Below are 24,767 nucleotides of genomic sequence, written 5' to 3'. Positions count from 1 at the left end.
GTTAGGTAGAGGGTCCTGTAATTCTCCGGGATCAGTAAACATGCATTTTAATTAATTCCCTATTAGTTTTTTTTTTTCAGTTTTCTTATGGGATGATCATCTTTAGTTAACTAATATGTGTAATTATATTCATGCAGATATTCTACATGATTTATACTTGCATAATACTTGCGTAAAAAGGTTATAGTAAGGACAAAACTCTTTCCATATATATTTATAGAGAGAAAGATTGGAGAAGCCTTAGAGCTGAGACACAACCCCAGCGCCCACATATATGGTGCCTGTGACCGGACGTTTCACACAGAAAGAGAACTACGCCAACACAAAGAGATAAAGCATCAAGGCCTTGACTAGTTATCATCAAGACTAACAGACTGCATGATGATGATAATGATGATGATTTATGCATATATATTTTTGTTTAGAAACTTTTGCCTACGGTTTTTGGTCTACAGACATGAAACTTCATGTATAAGATATTTGAACCCATGCGAAACTTTATATTTGAGTTTAAGCCCGGGAAAATCTGTACAAAAGTGTGAAAATTAAAAAAACTGAAATTTGCCAAATGAAGATCGAATGACAGCATTACGAATATGCATGCATAACGTAGTAGCTATTGGTTCATGTTTTAATTTTTAGCCTTTCAGCAAATATGTCTTCATAGCTCAATCATTAATGGCAAAGGACAAAATAAATTGGAAGCTAAACGTTTTAATTTAAATTCTTGGTGTTGGCACATAAGTTATTATTTTTTTTTTTTTACTTTTTACATCATTACTATATATTGGGTCCAATAAAATATAAAAATAAATACGAAATTTGCATTAATCAAAATATATTTAAGCGTATTTTGTGACCGGGCAATGCTGAACGCCCTGGTAGTATATATATATATATATATATATATATATATATATATATATATATATATATATATCACTGATAAGCTGTGAAACAATACTGTATGTGGATGACTACACTGCTCCCTATCTTAGGTTGAGCATTTGGGAAGTGATATACAGCCATGTAATTCCCCTGTTTTTACACTCTCCCTCTTCGTTTACTTTGACCTACAGCTGTAGCAATGCGCTTGGCTTCTTCAAGGTTATGAATTCCTTCCAAAACCAATTTCTACTGCTTTACAGGGGGTTCTTTGGACAACTATTGTCTTGGGTATAGCTTTCCTGCATGCCACAGCACAGACTATTTCTTAAGTGCTGGTTATCATCTTCTACAGCTTTTTTTGCTTTCCATTTTCGACCAGATATTACTGCTGGTGGGGCATTCTTCACTACTGGCTCGGGTTAGAGTCACGCAGCATCTGGAAAAGTTGTGCTTTACTCAATTTATATTTCTCAACAAGTGACGACATTGGAAGTTTTAACTTCGTTGACGAACTGTATAGTGCCACGTTTGTCAGGAATAAGGCAACCTTAACCATTTTTTTATGAACTTGCTGATCAGGCGTTCTTCAACTTTTGTGATATTTCATAAATTTGCATTGGCCATAATAACTTTGGAATATTATTGCAAAGTAAATGCAGCATCTTGTCTTTGTTTAGAAGTTCAGGCTTATCAATTGAGCGTAATCCATCGTAATCCATCTTTTAGCATTTTGTGTAAGTCCTGCCAACCGTGTCAATCAGTCTGAAGTAAAGAATAGCAGCGGCCAAGGCTTTTGATGCTCTTTTCACAGATTTTGGGGATTTTGTTTCCATCTACAAAGAATGTTGTTTCTCTGAAGATTCCTTTAATTATAAATAAACAGCAACATTTTGATGGCTTTATTTTTTATTGCAGCCCAATTAAACAGATCCGGTAATTATTTGTTTCATGTGGGATTTGGATTTTGTGACTAATATCACGTCATTCATGAACAAAAAGTCACTTTGTATGTGTGTGTATGTCTCTGTGTGTGAGTTCCTTCCTCATAGATTCTATCTTTCGCAAACTTCACACAAAGTATATATATATATATATATATATAAATTAACGTGTCTGTGTACATTTCCCTACGCAATATCCCTGCCAGTTTTATGTCTACAGACTCGAAATTTGATATACAGGGTACTGAGATTTGGGAAAATCTTTGTGATCCATTTTCGGCCAGAAATTTGGCTGTTAAGGGGTCAAAATTCAACGATTTGACCTTTGAGAACTTTACCAAACTCTTCCGACAATTTGGGGTCTAAACACTTGAAATTTTAGATATGGGTTCCTTGGACATGGATCTAACTTAATAACTTGATTTGAGCCCAAAACAATAAATTTTAAGGGGTCATAATAGGAGTCAAAGTTAAAAAAACAACCTTTTTTTTCTATTTTTTTTGCTCAACATGCACCTCCTGGCTGAACTGCTAAGTATATATATAAAAGTGAAAATGTGTGTGTGTGTGTGTGTGTGTGTGTGTGTGTGTGTGTGTGTGTGTGTGTGTACATTTCCCTACCAAATAACTCTGTCAATTTTCGGTCTAGAGACTCGAGATTTGACATAAGGAGTATTAAGATTTGGGAATTTTTTTTTAATCGGCTTTCAGTCAGAAATTTGGCTGTCAAGGAGTCAAAGTTCAACGATTTGACCTTTGAAAACTCTACCAAACTCCTCCGCCAATTTTGGGTCTAACACTGGAAATTTTAAATGTAGGTTACTTGGACATGGATCAAACTTTTTAATTTGATTTGAGCCCAAAAAAATAAATGTTAAGGGATCTAAATTAGGGTCAAAGTTTTAAAAAAATTTGACCTCTGCGGTCTCTACGAAATTACTCAGCCAATTTCTGGTCTAAATATTTGAAATTTTACATAGAGGGTATTCAGAGATGGGGAAAGCGTTTTAATCGGTTTGGGTCGAAAATTTGAGCATCCAAGGGGCCAAAGTTAAAAAAATTTGACCTTTGCGGTGTCTAGCAAACTACTAGGCCAATTTTGGGTTGAAACATTTAAAATTTATACATAACGGATATTCAGACATGAGGCAAGCATTTTAATCAATTTTGGAGCTAAATTTGGCTGCGAAAAGGTCAAAGTTGAAAGAGTTGACTTTTGCAGATTCTACCAAATTTCTCCGCCAATTTTGGGTCTAAAGAATTAAAATTTTAGATGTAGGTAACTTGGACATGGGTAAAACTTTGTAATTTGATTTGAGACCAAAATATTAAATGCTAAGAGGTCAAAATTGGAGTCAAAGTTAAATTAAAAAACTTACCTCTGCGGTCTCTACGAAATTACTCAGACAAATTTTGGTCTAAACATTTGAAATCTTAAATAAAGTGTATTCACATGAACAGTACATAGGGCCACGGAGCAAAGCCGGAATGAACTGCTAGTATATATATATATATATATATATATATATATATATATATATATATATATATTATTGGTAGTATTATTTAGACAAAACCAAAATGTGTCAACCATATAGTGCTCAATGTTAAGACAGAGCAATATAAATATGTTGGATGTGTTAACTATATATATATATATATATATATATATATATATATATATATATATATATTTAAAGTGATGGTTGTGTAGTTCCAACGAGAGAAAAAATGTATATTTAAAAGAGTGTAGCCATCAACAATTGTGGGTTTTTTTTAAAGGTTTTCATCATATTTTTATTTTAAAATATTTTTATAACGCGTTTCGAGCTTAGGGTGTGCTCTCTTCAGATATTTTCGTAAAAAGTTTTTCTTTAAAATGGGAGTTTGTAGATATGCCTCCGCTGATATTAAATATGTTTTTCATAGTGATGCGATGCGTGTGTTCAGTGTTCAGACGTTCTGTCTCCAACTTTAAGTGTTCACAGTGACCGGTCAAAGTTAGTTTCAAAGAGTGTTTTTTAGTCCATATGGTGAAGGTTTTTATGGCTTTTTTAGGGTTCTTTTTAAAGACTTTCTTTCCCCATGTATAGCATACACTCACACACAATCACATACGCATACATATACATTCATGTACATGTACTCTATATATATATATATATATATATATATAGAGAGAGAGAGAGAGAGAGAGACAGACAGACAGACAGACAGACAGACAGAGATATGATAAGATCACGTCATATAATGATATGACTCTGACTGACGTTAAAAGCATTTAATAAGAATAAATGTTTAATTTCAACTTGTATCTTTCGCGGTTTGCACTAGCCTAGTGGTTTGGGTCCTTGCTAATGTAGCCAGACATGATTTCTGTTCGACTGGCGGTTAATCGTGACACCCTGCACTGATGATTCCTGAAAGGATGAAATACTAGTGGCTGTAGGTATGTAATAATTATTATAGTAAATAATATATATATATATATATATATATATATATATATATATATATATATATATATACAGTGGGTGCGGCCTGATTAGGCAAATCAATTTTTTGCTTCCAAAATTACTTTTTCTCTGGTACAATTTTTAAACAATTTTTATAAGGGTATCACCACTTATCAAAGCCAAGAGGCCACTCGAAGATAAAGGTTAAAGAGTGTACAGTTTTCAAAAGAACAATATAGTAATCGTTACAAATGTAAATTTAGTAAATTGGATTAATTAAGGGGAACGGCTCATCAAGAACTTGTTTACATTGGACTTGAAGACGGCCATATTGTAGTCAACTGGAAAGCAGGGAAACACAAGGGAGTTCCACAGGTGTGCAATTCTAAGAAAGAAGCTTTGTTCATGGAATATACGTTTAGATTTAGGCACAGATAAAGAGTGGGGGGAATTACCGATAGTGTTTACAACCAGACGAGTGAGGACCATAGATGTGAGGTAAGGCGAGCACTTGCCATGAAAATAATGATGAAACAAAGACAGACTGGCAACGTCTCTACTGTGATAAAGAGGTTGCAGGAAAGAGAAAAGGGCATCTCCCACTAGGCTGCAAAGTCTATTCTGAACTCTCTCAAGGCAGAATAAGGTCTTCCTATCAGCTCCTGCCCAGAAGTGACAGCAATACTCCATCCTTGGACGTACCTGGCTTTTATATAGATGCATGAGAAGGTAGATATCGACTGAATCGATGGAAGGATCCCACCATTTTCCAAGGACCTTGGCAACGGATTTGATGTACGTGTTCGATTTAAGATCAAGAGTAAAGGTCAAGCCCAGAAGCTAGTCAAAACATGGAGCCTCCCCAAGACAAGAGCCATTCATTTAAGTTGATGCCAGATGGGGATCAGAACGTTGATGATGTAAAAATAGAATCTTGGTTTTAGATGCATTAAAATTAAACGGCCATTTTTTCTCCATTGTACCACACGGAGATGAGAATGAATCAGAGAGAACTTGGTCTTTTATGGCCTTTGATGTGCTGCCATAGATGGTAGTGTCATCTGCATAAATGTCTACGAATGATATAAGGGTGTGACTTGGAAGATCATTAATGTAGATCAGGAAGAAAGTTGGGCCCAAGATGGACCCCTGAGGGACTCCAATATTAATACTACGGGCTTCTGATTTCTGCCCATCAACCACTACTCTTACAAACCTATCAGAGAGAAATAATTTGATAATTGAAAAGACATTTCCAGCTATGGTGTAGCTGTTAAGTAGACCTTTATGCCATACCCTATCAAAGGCCTTTGATATGTCAAGAGCAATTGCCCTAGAAAGTTTCGCTAATCCTATGAGAAATAACCATAAGCACATCCACTGTAGATCTAACAGAACGGAAACCATATTGCATGTCACTAAGAAGGTTATTTCTGCTCAGATGGTTGACTACTTTTCTATTTAGCACAGATTCCAGCAACTTACTCATGATGCACAGGAGACTTATTGGCCTGTACTAAGAGGGAGATGAGCGATCACCTGAATTCTTAAATACAGGGCAGACTGATGAGATTTTCCAGGCTGTTGGGAAACAATTCTCCTTAAGACAATGCTTAAACAACTTTATTTTTATTAAGTATGGGAGCTAGTTCTGGTTGAAGCTTTTTGAACACTATAACTGGAATACCGCCAGTTGTTTTACTGGAATCAAGGTTTTGATTAGCTTGGCAACATCATGCACAGATATTTGTATGTTGCATAGTGTGCTTTCTGATACAGGAGGAAATACGGGGATTGGTGGCCTTGGTCGTATAGGGTAGAATTAGCTACAAAGTTTTTGGCAGAGTTTGGCTTTGTCAGAAGCTTACGATATTACCTTCTGTTTGTTATTTACCAAAACCGGTGGAAACCAAGCCGCTACTCAGCTACTTTGGGCTAAACGGACTGAGCATACAACTCTCTTGCATTCTTCATTATTCTTTTACAGTGGTTGCTGGCAGTCCTGGAAGTGGCTTTAGTCTCAGTACATCTGTTACGTTGGAAGCAATGGAAAATGTGATTTCTGTGCGCAATAGCTGCCACACATTATGGAGAGAACCACGGCTGGCTGTTAGGTTTTTGCTGAAATTTTTCGAGGGTATAAAATGGTCTATACCTATAATTAACCATTCTGTCAGGTTTGATACTATAGAGGACACATCCTTTTTAAACATGGAATGCAGGGATAGATCTGATATATATGAATGGAAGCTATTCTAGTCAGCCTTAGAGTATCGATACACAATGGAGAGGTATGTCTGAGGACTTATTATATTTTGTTTTTATCTTAACTGATACAACAGAGTGGTCGGAAGAACCCAGTTGACAGAACGGAAGCTGAACATAGTTCAGAGCAAGTTCTGAGGAAAAGATCTAGGAGACTTGCATACTAACTGTCAGTATTGGGCACACGGGTAGGTTCACTAACAGTCTGAGTGAGGTCATAAGCAATGTAGAAATCGTGACAGAACCTCCCCTCATCATCTGTCTTGTTTGAGTGGGTTAACCATTCCACATTGTGAACATTGAAGTCTCCACAGACCTGAATGTTAGCCATAGGATGAGCAGATAGGATGTGCTCAATTTTCTCAGATATGCTCTTAGAGATAGTAACTCTGCTATTGTGGGGGCGATAGAGAGCAAATATAAATGCTGAGCAAGTGCAATCCGGAAGCACATATAGCATAATTTATATATATACTTCAAAAGATTTATTTGTAAAAGTTTAATTGTGATATTTTCTTCCCTATCCTTCCTTAAAAATATTCAGTTTAATAGTCTTGTTTATGGAATATTTCTAAATGTGGTGATTTTATCTCTCTGACTTGATTAAACATAAGTGACAAAATGGGGAAAAGCCAGATTTAACCAATTCTGATCGACTTCAAATAACTTCAATGCTTGGTAAAGAAATGACTACCATCGAAATATCCAAAACACTTTGTTGAGATTATCGAACTATCAAAGCATGTGTAGTCAATAATGGAAAGACCAGTAGGGAAGTAGCTGAAAGAGCTCATTTACGAAAACTTGATGAGAGGAATAAGCATCGTATTATCAGGGAGATGGTCAAAGCACCCCATTCTACTAGCAAGAAAATTTTTCTGCGAGCTGGAGAGCCCAAAACTTCAAGGTGCAAGATATTAAGGAAGCTTTGGAAAAATGAAGAGCTTGAAAAAAAAAAGCCTCCATTGATCAAGAATCACATGGAAAACCGTGTTCAATGGGCTGACAATATCTAAAGACGCATTTCAAGAACTGAATTAGTAAAAAAGTTAAAAACATAATTTTCCATATGGTGAAGTATCCAGCTTCATGATGCTACTTGAGGTAGCATCACTTGACGAAAGTGCATCATTCCTCATAAAAGATATTATGGTTAGTTATGCAGAGGAGATCTGTTTTGGGCTGAAACTATTGAGATTTGGAATATATGGTCAGGGTTTACTTCTAGAAAAAAAATCCTCACGCCAAGTTGTAATGAACAACGTCTGTACACATAAGTGTCTGGTAGGCATCACATCTCTCTCCAGTAGTCATTCCTGTGGGCATTCAAGTTCTCTCAAGTAGTCATTCAATAAATCTTTAGTCCCCATTCAAGTTCTATCCAGTAGGTATTCAAGTTCTCTTGCATTACTATATACCAGATTGCATAATCAGATTAACTTACTATATTATAGATTGTATAAATATATGCGAGATTACATTATGATATGCTGTTATTATTATTACTACTATATAATAGATTGTATAAATATATGCTAGATTTAATTATGATATGCTTTTATTATTGTTACTATATTATAGATTGTATAAATATTTGCTAAGTTTCAATATTATATGCTTTTATTATTATTACTATATTATTGATTGTATAAATATTTGTTAGATTTCATTATGATATGCTTTTATTATTATTACTATATGATAGATTGTATAAATATTTGCTAGATTACATTATGATATGCTTTTATTATTATTACTATGTGATAAAATGTATAAATATTTGCTAGATTACATTATGATATGACTTTATTATTATTACTATATTATAGATTGTATAAATATATGCGAGATTACATTATGATATGCTGTTATTATTATTACTATACGATAGATTGTATGAATATTTGTTAGATTTCATAATTATATGCTTTTATTATTATTACTATATAATAGATTGTATAAATATATGCGAGATTACATTATGATATGCTTTTATTATTATTACTATATTATAGATTGTATGAATATATGCGAGATTACATTATGATATGCTTTTATTATTATTACTATATGATAGATTGTATAAATATTTGTTAGATTTCATGTTGATATACTTTTATTATCATTACTTTATTATAGATTGTACAAATATTTGCTAGATTACATTTATATATTTTTGTATTATTATTACTATATTATTGATTGTATAAATATATGCTAGATTTCATTATGATATGCTTTTATTATTATTACTATATTATATATTGTATAAATATTTGTTAGATGCCATTATGATATGCTTTTATTATTATTACTATATTATAGATTTTAAAAACATATGCGAGATGTCATTATATGCTTTCATTTTTATTACTATATTATAAATTGTATAAATATTTGCTGGATTACATTATGATATGCTTTTATTATTATTATTATTATTATTACTATATTATAGATTTTATAAATATTTGCTAGATTTCATTATGATATGCGTTTATTATTATTACTATATAATAGATTGTATTAATATATGCGAGATTTGATTATGATATGCTTTTATTATTATTACTATATTATAGATTGTATGAATATATGCGAGATTTGATTATGATATGCTTTTATTATTATTACTATACTAGCTGTACCCTGCCACGCATTGCTGTGGCTCAAATTGGCGCAATGGAAAAAGTTCCAAAATGAGAAAAAGCATGTTTCTTATAGGTTTAATTTTCCATTTTTCATGTGTACACAGTTTTTGTTGTTCTATTTTCTTAGCTGATATAGAGATTTTCCGGTGTGGTGACTCTTGAATACGTAATATAAATTTTCCATGTGAAAACACAGTCAGTGTGTAACTGTAAGGCCCTCAATTGTAAAGATTGTTCCCTGTGCTTTGTTGATGGTTATTGCAAATGACAATAAAATTGGAAAGTTCAATTTCCTAAAGTGTAATGATGTATCCGGTGGAATCATAGGAATGCATTGAATGAAGATATATTCATCTCTTAAAGGTCCTGTTAAGATTGTTGTTTCTATGATATTGTTTGTTAATTTTTTTTTTACTGCAATCAAAGCTTGGATTGGTGTATATTTCACAACATGATAATTAGTACACCAATCAGTTGCAATACATGCGGTGGCATCCCTGGCAAATATAGCTGTTGGATAATTAACCACTTAATCTGCTTTCACAACAGTGTCGATGGATTTGTATTTGACTACCTCACTTGGAATTTTACATTGAATAATAGCGTTAAGTTCATGGACATCTTTGTATTGACCTGCAAGAATAGCTCATTCACTCAGTCAAATGGAATTCTTATAATTTGAATATCTGCAAAAACCTTTTAAACTAAGTATTCTCTTGATGAAATAAAATCACAGAAATTACAGAAGTTAAAAGTCAAAGAATTTTGCCCTTAACTCTGATCAGCTGGCACTTTTTCGTATCCAATTTCCCACAAGTGATGCAAAAGTTTTTGTGCGGATCGAACAGTCGGCAACTGGACATGCATATTTTGAGTTAAGTTTAATGTCTTCACATGGAACAAAAAAGTAGAGTATTTGAGGCAAGCATTTATTTCATCTGCTGGTGTTGATTGAAGAATAACAGGTAACATTTTTCTGAAATCTCCTGCAAGCAATATTACTGCATTCCCAAATGGTCTGACATTGCCATGCAAATCTTGCAAGGATCGACCAAGAGCCTCAAGTGATTTTTTGTGTACCATTGTGCATTCATCCTAAACAATAAGTTTGCATTTCTGCAATATTTTTCCCCATATTGGATGTTTTGGGGATGTCGAACATGAGATTTTTGAAAAATTGAACGTTTTAAAGTAGAATAAATAATTCTTCTACTTGGCAGCAAGGTCGCAGGTATTCCTCATGCAGCAAGGGCTAAGGATATGTCATTTTGTTACCAAATGTCTGCCAAAATCAATTTAATTAGAAAGGTTTTACCAGTTACTTCTGGTGCTGTTCAAGGTAGCAGTAATTTCCAAATAACTTCTATTCTCACAGTCAGTAAATTAGGTGACTAAAATAGGATTTATCCATGTTTTGACAATGCCTTATTTACTGTAATTAATTTAGGAGACTAAAATAGGATGAGGGATTAGAGATGGACAGATAGAGAGGAAGATATATAGATAGAAAAGAGAAAGTGAGAGGAAAATAGAGAAAGAGAAGGAGATAGAGAGATAAAGGGATTGATAGATAAACAGAGAGAGGGGGAGAGTTAGAAACAGAGAGGGATGAGACAGAGGAAAGGAGAGAGATAGAGGGAGTTAGAGAGAGAAAGGGGCTCAAAGAGAGATGGAGAGGGTGATATAGAGAGAAATATAGATTGAGAGAGGGAAAGGGAGAGATGGATAGAGAGAGATATTAAGAGAGGAAGAGAGAGGGGGAGAGAAACAGAAGGTGAACTACACTTCACCGTTTGTTTTCTCGTTCAATAGAGAAGAAATCTTTCGAGACTGAGGCAATTTTAATGTTTGTTATTATCCAGAGTACCCCTTTTTTTTGGGGGGGGGAGGGCTAGATTTTCCTCACATTAGAAACCGACCGGGTTATCTGTACTTTCACTTAACAAATTAATAAAAGAAAAACCTATTGTAAAATGTGAATTTAACATGAAAATACTATTTTTTAAAAATAGCACGATAACATAAGTGCATAAGTGCCACTTTAGGTACTCCTTGGGCGTTGAGTTCCATGGCGACCAGCATAATTATTTAATGGTCGCTCCCTTAGCCCCCCCCTAGTCAAGGCTAATGCATGCGCACGTAATATTTTTTATTTACTGACGTTGGCTTAGTAATTAAAGGATTTATTGATAATTTCGTAACCCTTAAACGCATGCCGGAAGATTTAAATTGGTTCATTATTGTTGTAATGAAAAAAAAAAGTTTCATTCAACAAAAAACCAAAAACACATATTAATGATAAATGATTTATTATTTTATTCATTGAAATTTACTGATTTTTAAATAAAAAAGTTAAAAAAAAGTAAATAAAAAAATAGTTGCTTATGTGCGCATAAAAAACTTGTTTTTTTTTTTTTTGTTTTAGATTAGGTCCACCTTGGAATCACCCCCCACCCAACCTCCAAATCTTAAGAACAGCTTCCGGAATAAACACCACTTTTGGAGGGGGGGGCTATTTGCAAAATTTAATTGATATTTGTTGTCAGCATATCCACCCGAAAATACTATTAAAAGAAAAAAAAGGAGGGGTTCAGTGCCCGTTGCAGAGAAGTAGATTTATTTATCAATAAAAGCTGTGGAGAAGTAAATTTATTTATCAATAAAAGTCGTCATTTAAAAAAGAAAATTGTGGAGGTGGACCTAAATGTAAATATTTACCCAAAAAATTATCCCAAAGTTTATTGCAAAAACGTTTTGTTTTCACACTATTCAACAATTTGTTCATCCGCGCATGTAAATCAAAAAATATTTGTAAAAGTGAGAAGTTATCAGTAAATGATTTATTTTTTTTTAATTTATTTATTTATTTATTTAGTTACATTAGGTCCACCTCCACAAATGTTAAGACCGGCTTTCAAAATAAACACCCTCAACCTCTCTATGGTTACAACAGATTTCGGAATAAACACCATTGGGGGGGGGTATTTAAAAAAAAGTCGATAAAAGTCGTCATTTAAAAAGAAATTTAAAATCAAATGTTTGTAAAAGTGAGAAATTATTAATAAATGTTTAGTAACATGTTTCGGTGCTAATGCAGAGAGTGATCCGCGCAATTTTTAAATCATGTTTTTTTTTTATTCCAACCAATCTTATATCGAAAAACAAAAAAAAAACTCAAAAAGCAAGCGGCAAACTTTTTTGTTTGCCTTATATATAATAACATTTATTATGATAAAGAAAAAATGTGTAAATTAAAAAATTTGGAATATAAACAATAGTTTTATTTTACTTACTAAACAGAAAATGAAATCTTTTGTCAATTCGTGGCTGTGAAATGAATCGAACCGGATGTTCAGTTGTATCAACGGAACAGATTCGCACCACGGTTAAAAAAATATATTTATTTTATTTAATATTTTAATAATTAGCGAGGTAAATTTATTTTAATAACATAAAAACATGCCTTGACTCTAAAGATGGGTTGTCTGAAAATTTAAAATAAATTGGTAACGTAGAAATATGGTTTTATTCGTTTGGAACGAACCAAATTTACATTTTTATATATATAGATTATAGATTAGATAAATATTTGTTAGATTTCATTATGATATGCTTTTATTATTTTAACTATATTATAGATTGTATAAATATTTGCTTGATTACATTATTATATGCTTTTATTATTATTACTATATTATAGATTGTATAAATATATGCTAGATTACATTATTATATGCTTTTATTATTATTACTATATTATAGATTGTATAAATATATGCTAGATTACATTATTATATGCTTTTATTATTATTACTATATTATAGATTGTATAAATATATGCAAGATTACATTATGATATGCTTTTATTATTATTACTATATTATAGATTGTATAAATATATGCTAGATTACATTATTATATGCTTTTATTATTATTACTATATTATAGATTGTATAAATATATGCTAGATTACATTATGATATGCTTTTATTATTATTACTATATTATAGATTGTATAAATATATGCTAGATTACATTATTATATGCTTTTATTATTATTACTATATTATAGATTGTATAAATATATGCGAGATTACATTATGATATGCTTTTATTATTATTACTATATTCTATATTCTATAAATGTTTGCAAGATTTCATTATTATATGCTTTTATTATTATTACTATATTATAGATTGTATAAATATATGCTAGATTACATTATTATATGCTTTTATTATTATTACTATATTATAGATTGTATAAATATTTGCTAGATTTCATTATTATATGCCTTTTCTTTTCATTTTATGTCAGCCGGAATCATCAGAAATCCAGGGGTTCTGTAGCTGGGGATAAGACTTTACCTTTTATAAGATACATAGATATTTGTATATTCCATTGAATTTCTTCTTTCATCTCAAACAGTATTTGACCCAACCTCCTGTGCCGGTCGAAAATTACATCAATAACGGTAGAATTAGAACTGAATTAGAGCTTTTTATTATGTGAACAATACCGGGGAAAATCGGTTTTCTTGCTGATCCAAATTGTTTTGTTGGTGACGCAAATCACAAAAAGGAAAAATAACTTCGGGAATAAGGAGATTAATAACATTAATAATATTGTTTTATGAAAGAAACTGTTGTATGATACCAAATGGTATTGTTTTGTCTTGAATATGACACTGGGTTCAAGGTTTCAGAATTTCGCCTGTATGGGAAACTTGTGTGAAAAAATTAAATTTATGTTGGAAAATTACATAATTATTATGCACAATTACTTTAGTGAATTTAACCAATCAGAGCAAATCCAATTTTGACGTTATGAAGATGGATTGGCAGAATAAAAAACCCAGACTTCTCAAACTCACACCATCACCTCCCTCTAAGATTGTGTGCAGAGCTTGTTTTGGCAGTCAAGTCGAGTTCAGTTTGAAGTTGAGAGTTGAGTCTATCCACCCTTTCACTCACACTACACCTACTCACTCACTAACTATCAGATAGAGAGAGGGAATAGGAGAGAATTGGTCGTCAAAAAAAGGTTTCGTTTTAAATCACTGTCTAAGCAGCTGTGCTGTTAAAAAAAATCGCTCATATTTTCCCCCTTTCATAACTATAAAATAACATAGTACATAAATCCAGAATTTATTTAATAATTATAATTTATAAAAGAAAACTCAAAGATTTACGACTGGAGTTATTTATTTGTTGTGTAGGGAATTCATGACTAAATCATTACGAATACTACCCATTAGAGTTAATTTCTTTCAGGTGACAGCAAACAGAAAGAGAAGGTTCGCCAACCCAGCGCCCACAGACTGTGACTCCTTGCATGTGTATTTTCTAGAGATATTGAGTTGTTCGCTTTGTTTTTTTTCTTGTATTTTTTATATATATTTTTAATTTTGTTTTCTGCAGGCCATTGTTGGAGCAAGGAATACAGGAACCATGTATCACCCTATCATCATAAAAGCGACCAACAGCATGCTATCAAACTTTCTTGGGTGTTTCAAAATCGGAATCATCTAAGACTACACTTATGTACCAGTGAACATAACAGTCTTCAAAGTGTTATATTGGTGCTTTCGTGACTAGGACATGACCGTTGGGAACTTCATAATGAGGAGGTGCTCACCATGTTATATTTGACCAGAATATGTCCTTTGACTGGGAGATAATGTTGGTCATCACCATGTTATATTGGTTGCCACGACTGGAATACATTCTATGTTGAGAATGTTCACGGACTTTGGTCACATTTAATGACCACCACCGTAACAGAGGATTTTGGCCCTATTACATATCTTCTAGATGTTCACGAATTTTTGGTCACCTTTGCTGATCGTCAATTTTGATTCGGTTGCATCTGCTGAAGTACATCAGTTTGAACCTGTTATAGTTGGCGTCAGTCACACAAGATTTCGTCGTCTAGAGATGTCAAGCCACGTGACGGGTGAGTTAATTTCCCCTTTGACTTGAGCTATTTTTTTTTCTTGTTGTTGCTGGGGACCCTTGAAAGTGAATAAAGAAAAATAGTAATTAATTGAAAAGAGAGGCTATCGGTTGACACCACCCAAGTGAAAGAAAGCACCCTGAGTACCAAGGTCCAGAAAGGAAACTAGTGAAACAATTAAAATTGACTGTGATTTTTTTTTATTTCTTTTATAGAAGAATGAACTAAGAGACTGCTCTATATGACCATTGAACGCCGAGAAGACAACAGTGTAAGGCGAGATAATAAGAAAAAAATAATAGATTTATAAAGGGCGATTGGTCGTCTCTAGATAGATTGATTGCATGTTTCATTGTTGGAAAATGAACTGAAAGAACTGCCCTGGAAAAAAAAAAAAAGAAAAAACGTTGACCCTAGAAAAGACGACAGTCTAAGGGGGGGGATTGAAAAACAAAGAAAAATATATATTGGTACACTGATTGCATGTTTTCATTTGCAGGGACATGAACTGAATAACTGTATTGCAGGAACTTTTTGATAAACTATTATTGGACTAAACATTTAACTCCAGATCAGATTAGGCTATCGTCCAAGGGGAGAAAACACACAAAAAAACTAAGTAGAAGGCGAGTAATCGCTCTTGATTAGAACTGAACTGTTGCTTTCATACACACATATATAATTACTTACTTGCATGGACAGATAACTTTTGCATGCATAATGCATCTTTCATTAACTTTGATCCTTTTGCAGGTGGACTGATAGTCGAGAAATAACAAGTACAAACCAGTTAACGTTGCTAAGCAATGAAGTATCATTGGACGTCATCTATCAGTGACTAAAGAAGCTATGAGACTAATTAAGGGACAAGCGAGAAACGTATGGAGGGTTAGACTCAACCATTTTTTGAAGCTGGATGTGCTAAGGGGGCGAATGTGACCCAACCAGCTATGATGGTCGAAAATTACATCAGTAAAAGAAGGTTGGCCAACCCAGTGCCTGCGAACCTGCGGCACATGTATTCCTTGGAGACATTGAGTTGTTCACTTCATTTTTTTTCTTGTATTTTTTATATTGTTTCGTAATTTTTTTTAATTTTTTTTTTTATATTGTTTCGTAATTTTTTTTTTTTTTTTTTTATATTGTTTCGTAATTTTTTTTAATTTTTTTTTTTATATTGTTTCGTAATTTTTTTTTATTTTTTTGCAAACCACTGTTGGAGCAAAGAATACAGAATCATGCATCAACCCAATCATCATAAAAGTGATTAAGACTAAGCTATCAAACTTTTTGGGTGTTTCAAAATCGGAACCACCTAAGACTACCTTATGTACCAGTGAACACCATGTTATAAGTTAAGAAGTTGACAATGTAATTATCCTCTCCCCAATTGATCATTTAAATATATATTAAGTATACGTTTCTTGTGGTCTCTTGGTTTTTCTACATTCCAGGACATTATTCATCTTGTCTGGTATAGTATCTAGATTCATGCTATTACTTTGGTTAACATCACTTGGAGAAGATGCATCGTTCATTGTAAAAGCCAATGTGGATTAGCCATACCAAGGAGATTATATATGGGCCATGAATAATATGTGATTTGGAATATGTAGTAAGAGTTTTCTTGTAAGAAAAAGTATCTTCATGCCAGGTTGCCCTGACAAACCTCTGTATGGAGAGACTTTAAACACTTGAGGATAGTATATACTAAGCAATCAAATTCTCTCTCCAGTAGGCATATATTAGATTGCATTATTGTATGTTTTTAGTTTGAATTTTTTTTAGCAGTTTATTCAAATAGAGGATGGGGAATCCTACGGGATACTAGACATTCACCAGCTATCTCATATTTTATCCTAGAAATAAACTAGATTACATTATAGTATGATATATTGCATCATTATACGATTTATATTTTTTCAATATTCTGATCAATTTGTTTAAGCTTGGAATAGGGCATCTTACCGGATTCCAGATATTCACCCACTGTTCATATATTCCAACTGCAAGATCTTTTTAAGATTCTAACCGTCTCTTAAAATGCAATCGTTTGAATCTCTCTTGCACTAGGTTCACCGAGTATATTTACCAGGTAATTTTTGAAATTCTTTTTTATGAGTTCAGTCACTCCTATAATTACTTAAATGAAAGACATCTTCCTAAGATTCCAGTTTCTTTTTATGTCATACAAAAGATCTTGGTATTACGTCATCTTTTCCCTCTCAGCCCTGTTTAACCTAAAAACAATAGGGGACACTAACTTCTAACTTAAAAGAAAGAGAAAGAAGCAATCTTAGGCTTCTTTCTCTTTCTTTTCCCATATCACTATGTCATTATTTTTTTTAGGGTGGGCTCCGTTTTCTAGGTACATAGCTGTCAGGATTGCATAGTCATAGTGGCTGGTGTATGATTTATTTCCAACTGTGCTTTCTGTTATATGTTTCCAGGACTCGCTGCTGCATTTGATATTCAACTTTTTTAGAGATGGTCCAGTAGAGATATTTACACACTCCATTGTGTCACATCCTCCAGAAGAACCTTACAGTTGGATATCAGATGTTTCATACTTTGGCGCAGCAGAACTTGCACTTGTTGTCATTGCTGAGACCACTTAAATTTTGAAAATCAAATCTTGATGTTGGTCAGCCATTTTAATCCTTTCCTGATTATAGTGGAGCAATCCTCTTTTTTTGCCAGTCTATAAAGCTTTCCTTGTCTTCAGTGAATTCACCCAAGAAATACTTAATGTTGGTTGGCCCATTCTTCCAGTTTTTGCAATGGAAGTTCTTGATGTCTTTTATGCTATTTCTGTAGTAGACTTTTTTCTGATTCTTATTTGCAAAACAATATTGTCCAAAATGTTTGGTCAGTTTCGTGATGGAAGTTATTTGTTGACTCTTGTTTTGTGATGTTGGTGCACCATTTTGTTGTTTGGATTTTAGGAGCTCATCAGATATCACAATAGTGACACGATGTTGATAGTTAATTTCTGAGACCCACTTTCCCTGCTTCTCTAAGCAGATATAGCCTAACCTGGTTTCTACATGATGTTCTGTACAGTGTCAATATTTTCTGCATTTTAGTGTCCGGTCTCTTTATGTCCCTTTGTGGACAATCAGCAATGCTAAAACTGTATGCTATCATATGCATGGCTTGTTGGTTAATGGCAGTGATCTTGGTTTTGTTTGTAAGGTATGTTACATCGCATTACTATATGCTAGGTTGCATTACACTAAAGAATACATACGGTCAAAGCTGATAATAAACTGTTTCTGATCCCCAAATAAGACAAAATGACAAAAGCCGATAGAAACTAATTGGAAAGACAAAGAAAAATATGCACAATTGATTGCAGATGTCGATCTCAGTTGCTGGACAAATATCGTATAACAAACAGACAACAACACCTATTGATTAGCACTTTTCGATTAAGACAATTGGATTGACAAAAGAAAGAGGCGTCGGCAACAGATGTGAATTATGAGGATTAAAACAATTTACATGCGTTTTGTATCTTTACAAACCTAACAAATAATTTCGATCTTACAAACAAATGTGACTTGCCATAAACAGATATGATTTTCAATTGAGAAACACTTGTAGAATAGAAATTAATGCGGGTGATCTGTTTTAGCGAATACTACTTCAACTTTGTTGAAAAGTTGTGGAAGCTAGAGAGGAAATAGGTGAAATTTGGCAATAGGCTTTACAAATTAGTTAAGTTTGAAACGTTTGTAAAACTGTCAATATATTTTATATTTAGAAATTGATACATTATATGAATGCAATTATTTTCAATAACCATTTTGGCATGAAATAATGGAAGTTTTTTTTTTATCCAGGAGGTTACTTAAAAGGTCAGGTGTTGGTTAGATAAAATGCTTCCATGTCCAGTAATTTACCTAAAGAAATTTAACCAATGTCCAGTGGTTCAACAAAAGAAATTAAACCAATATTCAATAATTAACCTAAATACATTGAACCAATGTCCAATAATTCACCTAAAGAAATTAAACCAATAAAAAACAAGAAAGAAAGTGAAATAATTCAACACAATATGATCAGTACTTTTTAAAAGATTTCATAAAATTGATTTCCCCTCTCTCAAAGTTAAATCCATATTAACTATTCATACTATTTTTATATACAATAGTTTTTATACACTTAACATGGTTTACTGTAATTGAAGCTTTTTTTTTTTTTTGCTTGTACTATAAATAGATTTTGGAGTTTTGAAATTCAGAAATTAATTACATGATAAAGAAACATTTCTAAGAGTTTTTTTTTTTTTTTAAATAGCCATTACTTTTGTTACACACTGAGAATTATGAGACAATAGGACTTCTATAGGTCGATTTCATTATTAAACTTTCCATTTTTAGGAATGGATCCCCTTCTCTTACTATGTATCAAACTTACCCCAAAGTATTGACCAGCGTTTGAGATACCTAATACCAATCCATCAGCTTACAAAGAAATAGTAACCGTTCCTTTTCAGCCCATCATTGAACAGTCTAAATTTTTTTAGGCCAAATTTCGGAAGAAAGAAATTTTCACAGACTTCAATGTACTAAGTTAACAAAGGCACTTGCTTTACGCTTGGATTAGCTACTCAAAATTAAAGCTAATCTTGACACACTAATTCAAAAATCACCATAAGAAAACCCATATATGGCATGAAGAGTGTCACATGACCTTCAAGTGATTACCACGTGATGACCACATGATGACCATGTGATAACCATGTGATGACCACATAATGACCACATGATGACCACATGCTCACCACGTGATGACCACATGATGACCACGTGATGACCACATGATGATCATGTAAATAAAAATCAGCACATTTTGCCGTCATTGCCTATATATTCGAATATAGAGAATATATCGTCAGTTTTCACACAACAGACCCAGTTTTGCTGCAAAGAATTGTATTTTCAAAACCTGAAAAACTTTCATAAAATACCTGAACATCATCACCTCAAATCAATTGTGGATTTTTAATTAAGAGTCGAACCCAAAATTCAAGAAATCATATTTCTACAAAAATTTTCGTTTTACAACACGTCCACAAAAAGCTAAGTAATCTTTATTTCTTCCATTTCTTAAAAACTTTTGTCCCATTCTTTCAAGAACATTTTGTTTCCCATGTCTGTGTTGATGAACTGGTTTTGACCCCCAAAATCATTCTCTCTCCTAAACCAGAACATTGTCTCCTCCAGACCCATACTTTGATACTTTTTTGAATCTTTGTCATTCTCAAGAATTTATATTTCTCTCCAAACCAACATAATTTTGCTTATTCCCTATCATTCTCATTGTGTTTGCTTCATTGTGCCAAGCATGCGCGGAAACGCACACGCGTATGAGTCAGGCCTACTTGCGGTGAAAAGTGAACCCGGGAACTTTTGATTACAAACAAAGTCTACTAATGAACTACACCCAATCTTACCCCATAGTGACGATTTAGTTTCGCCCAACGTCTATGAAAAGAGCAAGTCGATAAGTGATTCGGCGTATTTTTTTTTTTTTTTTTAATAAATAAATAAATACACTGCTTTGATAACGTGTCGACTCGGCGAGATTGTTCGCCCTGCTTGGGAACGTGTGTGTCGATTCGACGGTAATTGTTCGTGGCGTGTCGATTCGGCGGTGATGTTCGGAATTGCGTGGACGAATTTGTTTAGCACTGCGTCAGTGCGTCGTCACTTGAGAAAAAAAAAAAAAAAAAAAAAAATATATATATATATATATATATATATATATATATATATATATATATATATATTTGGCGCTTTCTCTTCCTCGTGTAGCGACATTCCCAGCCAAGAAACATCTTATTGTTATTCCTGCAGTATATAATGTTTGTTGTTAATTTCTCTGAAGCCCAAAGCAAAGTTCAGGATGGATAATGCAACTTTTAAAAACTTTCTATTATCCAGTAATTGAGATCATTATGTAGGTTTTTTTCTGTCCAATAGTGGCGATAACACGCTTCTTGCATAACACATTATAACCAGTCTAACATCATATTAGATAAATTTAAAGTAGAAACAAATTATGAAGCTTTTTTTAAATTAGTTTTCATAACCGAATTCAGTTATGTATGCTGTTGAATAAAATTTGCTTATGTACTTATGATGACGTCAGTGAATAAAAAAAATATTGCCCTCCACCCTCACACAGACATCTACATATGTTCAGACAGGAAAAGGGAGATAACGGAGGGGTAAAACACAATGCAAAAAGGATGCATATTCAAAGAATCAGAGAGGGAGAGAGAGGCTTATTATTCTAAGGTTTGATATGTATAGGAGTAAAAAGTATTTGTTATATTTATTAAAAATTAATTAATAATTAGGTTAAATTAGAACAAAGCCTATTTTATTTATCTAACCATGGATAGGCCCTTCCTTTAAAATATGAAACCTTTTGCATATTTTTTCTCATCAAAATATTTATGGTACATTTTATTAGAGACTGAACTTCCTCAAATAAGACAAAATGACAAAAGCCGATAGAAACTAATTGGAAAGACAAAGAAAAATATGCACAATTGATTACAGATATCGATCTCAGTTGCTGGACAAATATCATATAACAAAAAGACAACAAAACCTATTGATTAACATTTTTCGATCAAGACAATTTGATTAACAAAATAAATGTCATGAAAACGGCGTCGGTAACAGATGTGAATTATGAGGATTAAAACAATTTACATGCGTTTTGTATCTTTACAAACCTAACAAATAATTTCGATCTTACAAACAAATGTGACTTGCCATAAACAGATATGATTTTCAATTGAGAAACACTTGTAGAATAGAAATTAATGCGGGTGATCTGTTTTAGCGAATACTACTTCAACTTTGTTGAAAAGTTGTGGAAGCTAGAGAGGAAATAGGTGAAATTTGGCAATGGGTTTTACAAATTAGTTAAGTTTGAAACGTTTGTAAAACTGTCAATATATTTTATATTTAGAAATTGATACATTATATGAATGCAATTATTTTCAATAACCATTTTGGCATGAAATTTTTTTTTTATCCAGGAGGTTACTTGTTGGTTAGATAAAATGCCTCTATGGAACGAACTGGATTTGAACCTGGCAAACCCAGATTTTCAATTGCAAAGTTATATTGTCCTTGTAATTGGAAACACACGGTGGGAAGGGGAGTACCAGGCTCTTAGCTGCGCCTGATAATCCAATATAACAGAAAAAAGTGTTAAAATCTTCCCTTTTTCTCAGTCAATTTGTTAACCTGCTTACCCACATGTTTCTCATACCTTTTTTCTGGAATCTCTTTCAAAAGGAATTCTTTAGCAAACATTAGATACTGATAACGATTTATTAATATTATTTCATTACTAGCAGTTCATCCCGGCTTTCCTCGGGTCCAATGTACTGCTCATAACTACGTGTGAATACAATTCATGTAAGTTTTCAAATGTTTTGACCAGAATTTGTCTGAGTAATTTCGTAGAGACCGTCGAGGTCAATTTTTTTAACTTTGACCCCAATTTTGACCCCTTAACATTTATTATTTTGGTCTCAAATAAAAATACAAAGTTTTATCCATGTCCAAGTTACATACATCAAAAATTTCAAGTGTTTAGACCCTAAGTTGGCGGATGAAAATTGGTAAAATCTGCAAAAGTCAACTGTATCAACTTTGACCTTTTGTTAGCCAAATTTTCGCCCCAAAACTGATTAAAATGCTTGCCGCATGTCTGAATACCTGTTATGTATAAATTTCAAATGTTTAGACTCAAAATTGGCTGAGTAGTTTGCTAGACACTGCAAAGGTAAAAAATTTTTAACTTTGACCTCTTGGCAGCTCAGATTTTCGACCCAAACCGATTAAAACGCTTTCCATATCTCTGAATACTCTTTATGTGAAATTTCAAATGTTTAGACCAGAAATTGACTAAGTAATTTGTTAAAGACCGCAGAGGTCCAAATTTTTTATAACTTTGACCCCAATTTTTACCACTTAACATTTATTTTTTGGGGGCTCAAATCAAATTATAAAGTTTGATTTATGTCCAAGTAAACTTCATTTAAAATTTCAAGTGTTTAGACCCAAAATTGGTGAAAGAGTTTTGTAGAGTTTTTAAAGGTCAAATTATTAAACTTTGACCCCTTGACAGCCAACTTTATGTCCGAATACTGATTAAAAAGCTTTTCCCAAATCTTAATACTCCTTATGTAAAATCTAGAGTCTCCAGACCGAAAATTGACGGAGTTAATGTACACAGACAGACAGACAGACATTTTCACTTTTATAGAAATATAGAATGATGTGTAAGTGACTCACTCATTTCTATAAATATTAGTATTACTTTTGCTTTATATGTTAATGTATTGTCATTTATACTTTACTTATATTGTTTGCTTTTAATTTTTAGTATTTAAGCAAGGAGCAAAAAACATGTAAATATTGAGTTCAGGCAATATTAGGCATACTAAATAGGTAGAACCAATGTAACCCTAAAAATTGAACCAATGTCAAGTAATTCAGCTAAAATAAATTGAACAAATGCCCAGTAATTCAACTTAAACAACTGAATAAATGTACAGTAATTAAACTAAAGTATTTTAACTAATGTCTAGTAATTTCAGCAAAACGGATTGAACCAACGTCCAGTAATTCAACTAAAGGATTGAGCCAATGTCCAGTAATTCAACTAAAGGATTGAGCCAATGTCCAGTAATTCAACTAAAGGATTGAGCCAATGTCCAGTAAATAAGATATGAAACAATGTCCAATAATAAAATTGAACCAATGTCCAGTAATTCAATTAAGAGAAATTGAACCAATGTCCAGTAATTCAATTAAGAGAAATTGAACCAATATCCAGAAATTCAGCCAAAAGAATTGAAACAATCTTCAGTAATTCAAGTAAAGGAGTTGAATCAATTTTTACCAGTGTCTGGCAAATCTCCAAAAACTCCACTTTATTTTTATACAGCATTTGAAAGAACAAAAAAGAAAATAAATGAAAGCATTTGAGATTAATATTTTACTTTACATTCGTACACATGGTTTAATGCTAAATTATTTTAAATTTATTCTAACAAGTTCTTGAAATAATCTACTGAGCTGTGGGTTATTAAAAAATTCAATTCTCGTTTTTTTTTTCAATAAAGAATTTTATATATATATAATTATCGAAATTATAAAGAACAACAAACAATTCAAAAGTGAAACTATATTTTAATAATAATTGTGTTTAAAAATTAATACAAATCTAATTTTTGTACAGCATGCAGTGTTCATGTCAAGCAAGGAGAATGAAGAAAAAAATGGCCGTTGTGTTTACTTATAGGCTGGCGATCTCATGAAGGAACAAGACTTCAGGGCATTTAATATTGTTTTATCTTTGTTAATTTGTTTTGTTTATTTATAGGTTGACACAAAAATACTGTTATTTTTTGACGTTCAAATGAACGTCAAAAGCATTATTTTTGCACCAACCTAATATTTCACATCAAATTCTATTTGAAATTTTTATTAAAATATGGTAATACTCCAGTTTTATATTAAAACAACAACAAAAAAAAATAGTCCATACAATTTTATTCTACACATTCTTT

The sequence above is a fragment of the Euprymna scolopes genome, chromosome 9 (assembly GCF_053919585.1).
Source record: "Euprymna scolopes isolate OS-2025 chromosome 9, ASM5391958v1, whole genome shotgun sequence".
NCBI classification, from domain to species: Eukaryota; Metazoa; Mollusca; class Cephalopoda; order Sepiida; family Sepiolidae; genus Euprymna; species Euprymna scolopes.
This window is presented reverse-complemented; position numbering follows the sequence as displayed.